This window comes from Cebus imitator, unplaced genomic scaffold (assembly GCF_001604975.1).
Source record: "Cebus imitator isolate Cc_AM_T3 unplaced genomic scaffold, Cebus_imitator-1.0 Scaffold126, whole genome shotgun sequence".
NCBI lineage: Eukaryota > Metazoa > Chordata > Mammalia > Primates > Cebidae > Cebus > Cebus imitator.
The window spans coordinates 3,931,403-3,936,525 of record NW_016107441.1 but is presented as its reverse complement, the minus strand read 5'-3'; the positions used below and the strand labels follow the sequence as shown (position 1 = coordinate 3,936,525).

General features: G+C 46.7%; 1 protein-coding gene across 1 annotated transcript in view; it reads right to left on the bottom strand.

Annotated features, from left to right (window-relative positions):
• LARP1 (La ribonucleoprotein 1, translational regulator) overlaps positions 1-5,123 on the bottom strand; it is a 147,445-nt gene that overhangs the window by 109,912 nt on the left and 32,410 nt on the right. The gene's annotated exons all lie outside the window — the stretch shown is intronic.

Below are 5,123 nucleotides of genomic sequence, written 5' to 3'. Positions count from 1 at the left end.
GCCTCGGCCTCCCAAAGTGCTGGGATTACAGGTGTGAGCCACCTCACCTAGATACAATGGTTATATCTGCCACTAGACCTCATTTTTAATGTACTAATAAACAAGCACATACTACTATAGCAATTTCTTTTATTTTGATAGTTGTACTTCAGGATGATAGGTTTCCTTTGTCATCCTATGTATTTCATGTATTTAAAAATACCCTAAGAAGGAGACCATAGGTTTCACAGGTTGTCAAGGGATCTATGACATCAATAAGGTTAAAAATGCTTGCCCTAGGACTTCTCTTCCAGAAGAGAGGGAGCTGGGAGCTTGCTGAAGGCTGCCAAAAGAGGGTATGTAGGGCCTAGGATCCCCAGAGGCCCCTCTGCTTCAATGTGCATTCTCTGAGTCTGAGGAAAATGAGACAGGAAACTGGGACAGGAGCAAAGGGACTCTGAGAAGTGGAGCAGATGCCAATAGGCCAGGCTGGCAGGGCTCAGGCTAGGGGCACAGAACTGAATTTCTCAGCCCCCACCCCAGCCAGGCTTCTCCGGACTCCTAGGTCCTAGTCTTGCTTCAGTCATTTCCCTTCCCAGCCTCAGTTTCCTTCTCTGAGCTAATACAGTGTGAATAATCATGGTTTCAAGGTCAAGAGAGACCCTGCCTCCGTATCTACCTCTGCCTTGCCTTGCTACATTAATTTGGGCAAGTCATCACCCCTTTCCAGACCATCTTTCATATCTGTGTAATGAGGAGATTGGCTGACTCAAGGAGAGCAAACTTCTAATATAGATACTGCCATTCCCCCATGTCATGCCCACAACAGACATTGTTCAGAGATCTCAGAGTCTGATCATTCCATGCCCATAGGTGGCTTCTGAGCCTTTCAACACTCTACTTGTTGACTGGAATTGGCAAATGAAGTGGAGCCTATTTGCTATTACTGCACTAGATAACCTAGCTGGGCACAGTAGCCTGTGCCTCTAGCCCCAGCTACTTAGGAGGCTGAGGCAGGAAGATCACTTGGGTCCAAGAGTTCTGGGCTATAGTGCACTATGCTAATCAGGGGTCTGTACTAAGTTCCGCATCAATGTGGTGACCTCTCTGGAATGGAGAACCACCAGGTTGCTTAAGGAGGGGTGAACTGTCCCAGGTTAGAAATGGAGCAGGTCAAAACTCCATGCTGGTCAGTAGTGGGATCATGTCTATGAATAGCCACTGCACTCCAGCCTGGGCAAAATAACAAGACCCCATCTCAAACAAATGAATGAACAAAAAAGAAAAGAAAAGAAAGACAAAAGAAAAGATACAGTACCACCTACATTTCCATCTCTGATATTCTATGACTTTAAAGATCTTCAGAAACCCAAGTAAGACACTAGCAAGATGCAGAGACCTGTAAAGTCGGCTATTTCTGCTGTTGAGGTGGCTCATGCCTGTAATCCCAGCAACTCAGGAGGCTGAGACAAGAGATTTATTTGACAAGAGGAGTTTGAGATCAACCTGGCCAGCAAAGTGAGACCCCATTTCTACAAAAAAAATTTAAGTTAGCTGGGCATGGTGGTCTACACCCATAGTCCCAGCTACTAGGGAGGCTGAGGTGGGAGGAATCCTTGAGCCCAGGATTTTGAGACTGCAGTGAGCTAAGAAGGCACCACTGTACTCCAGCCTGGGTGACAGAGTGAAACCCTGACTCTTAAAAAGAAGAAAGAAAACAAAAGGCTATCTCTAACCCACAGGGGTGTGTGTGTAGCAGAGAAAGAGAAAACATTTTCAGCTGGGCAACATATTTTCTCTCATGTAGCAAAAATGGGGTCAGAATAAGACACCCAGATGCTGAAATCTCACTAGAGCTCCTTATGGTTCAATCAGGCCCCCTGGAACAGATGAGTGGAACTCTAACTCAGATACTTGAGGCACCCAGAAAATACTCACACACACCCTGCATTCACTCTTGGGAGGATTTTGAGATGCCAAGGCTGGTTACCAAAGAAAATGTTTAGGAGCCTTCCCTGGTGTTCAGCTGCAAAGTTTCAGTGTTGGTTTAAAAAAACAAAAACAAAAACAAAAGAGACGCTTGCCCCAGAGCAGGGGTCTGGCTAATATGACCCTTCAGGGGCCTAAAAATCTTCAACTTTAATTTAATTAGCTCCTGTGCACATGCACACATGCATATAGCACAACACTCACCCACACTGTTGCTCAAATACCTGCCTGAGTTCCCTATTCCTAGAAACTGTTTTGGCCTTCACTTTGACTCCACTCCTTCTACCATAGGCTCCACTTGGAGGGAGAGTGCTGCCACAGCCCTTGAAACCAACATTCTCTGAGATTTATTTTCTCAGCAGGAAGCTGCAGGAAAGGAGAGAACAGGGTGGCTGATGCTCAAATGACTGCACAGAAAGAGCTTTGAAAAGAAAAGTGACTTACACCCAGGCTCATCAGTAGGTCTTACAGTATGTATTTGAACCCCAAATCCTCTGATTCCAAAATGCCTATTCTAACTACTGCTCCCAACAGGGCCACATTCCAGGACTGGGTTTCCACCCCAGGAGTCATTAGAAAATACCATGACTCAGTGAGCTGTTTTCCCCTTCTTTTTGTTTACATGATTCTACATTTCAAAAAGTCCCAGTGAATGGTATTTTTGTCAAGTAAAGTAAAAGGATTTAAACAAGCAGCCCCGATTCCATCATAATCAGTAATTCTTTTATCACATTAGTTACTATCACACAATGATCAGAGAAAATAATTACCAAAGAGGCCACATTTTACAAAACATTCATTACCTTACCTTATCAATTCCAAAATGTATTTCTAAATCTTTGAATTTATCTTAAAATCTGTGGAATCTAAGCTTCCATGGAATAGACTATTAAACTATTTTATTTGGTTCCAAGAATCATCCTGGTAGGCAAGCATTGCCCAGATGACAATCCCCGTTTTGCAGCTGGGAAAACTGAGCTCAAAGGTGTAAACGATTTGCCTGAGGTCACAGAGCTACTCCATGCAGAACTAGAACTGCAGGCCTATCTCCTGATTTTCAGCACAAGCGGCATCTACCATATATTCCTGGCCTCCAGGCCCTGTGTTCATACCTACCTGTTCCCATCACCCTCCTGGCCACACCCTAACAGAGGGCTGAGGGAGACCTCAGCTCCCCCAACCAGGCTTTCCTAGCCTCAGCCAGCTAGAGGTGGGGCAAAGTCACTGTGGGGACTCCTGGGAGCAGTCTCCTCACATAGGAAGTTTTCAAATCCAAACCTTTCACTTTCAAGAATGAACCCTGCTTGTGAAGCAGCATTGCAGATACCAAAGCTTGGCTTGGATGTGAAGGCAGGATTTTGCTGGAGTCCTTAGAAACCCCATGCAAAGTAGATTTAGCAGCTCCCCACCTGGGGACCCCATTCCCTGGAAATTACTTACAAGTGCTCTATTTCTCATATTTTAAAAGGTCAAATGAAAATCAAATATTGACTCTAGATAAGATATCCCAGACAGAGTAAAACCTCACATTGCTTTTGGCTAAACTTGCATCAGCTTGGTGGTTTGTTTCTGCTGACCAGAAAACACTGATTGGCTACTACAGGGCCACAATTAACATAGAGGGGGAAAACCAATTAACGAATTATTATGTAACAGGTGCAGCTTGGCAGACTTAAATCTTTCAGAACAAGGGGCATGACAAGGGAAAACAATAAAAGAGGAAAGCTGAGAGTGGAATTTGAGCTCCCCATTTTCTCAGATGGAGAACGTGAGGTTCAGAGAGCTGGAGTGACTCACGCAGGATCACACAGCAGGGTTGGAAGCAGCACCCAAGCCTTCTGCCCCTAGGGAGAAGGATCTTCCCACCACACCCTACTGTTCTGAGGTTCAAGAAACGGAGAGTGTCAGCACTCACCAGGGTTGCTGAAGGAGGCCAGGACAGGGAATGGCAGTGGCTTCTCCCTGTCACCTGTGGGCTCCTTCCTTGGGGCAGCTGCCAAGGCCATGCTGTTTTTCCTCCCTGGGAGTCTGCCAGGGCAGCTAGGTGTGGGAGCCTCTTGGGAAGCCAGTTTTGGGTAAGAGAAAGGAGGCCTCTCTGACAAAAGCACCATCCAAAGCATGGAGAGACCAGGGCCTGGGGTCACGATGTGGCCATGGAAGGTTTAAGTACATCCAGATCACACAGCTGCCTCCTGGCTCTGCCCCGGGAGTGCTCCAGGTTGCCAGGCTAGTTTTCCTGCCAGATGCTGGGTGCCTTTAAGAGAGGGACGGCAGCTTATTGGCTGAGCAAGACTTCCCCTACCTCTTGACCTGAGCAGGGAGCACAGCTAGGCTAGGGGCAGAGAGTCAGGTGAGTAAACAAACGGTGGCAACCCGCTGAGTCTCCCCTCCTCCACAGCCCCAGTCCTGGGCTTCCTTCCTCACCTCCACTCTCCACCCTGGAAACAAGCTGGGGCTAAAGGAAGAGCAAAACACTCTGCAAAGTGCTTAGTGCAGTTCAGACTACATGATCTCACAGTGACTCTGGGGCAGAGTTATTAGCATGTCTTTTCTTTCTGGTGCAACAACTGAGTCCTTAGAGGGGTAAAGTGGCCGTGGCCGTCCAGTTCACACAGCCCTTGGAAGGAAGGTTGACAGAGAGGGATGGTGTGAGGATCCAAACCCGAGTCTCCTGCTTTTGACTTCCCATACAGTGCTACTGGACCACACCACTTCCTTGTTTGTGAAGCCTTTGGCCAGTCACCCATTGCCTCAGTTTCCACATCTGTAGCATGGTACAGTCATGCCAGTAATCCTCTACTCACTATAATGAGTGTAGAAGCTTGGGCCTAAAGCTGAAAGGGATTTTGGAGATGATCTAGCTCATCTAGTCATTTACCAGGCGTTCATTATTCAACAGGCATTGTTATTCGGCAACTATTAGGTGTCAGGCTCTGTTTGAGTTCCTAGGGACACATCAATGAACAAAAAAGTCAAGAACCCTACTTTTATTGAGTTTATATTCTGGAGAGAGGGGATCTAGATATAAACAAGCCAATTAGATAGGTAATAGTTCCACAGCAGGGCACAGTGGCTTATGCCTGTAATGCCAGCACTTTGAGAGGCCAAGATGGGCAGATCACCTGAGGTTGGGAGTTCGAGACCAGCCTGACCAA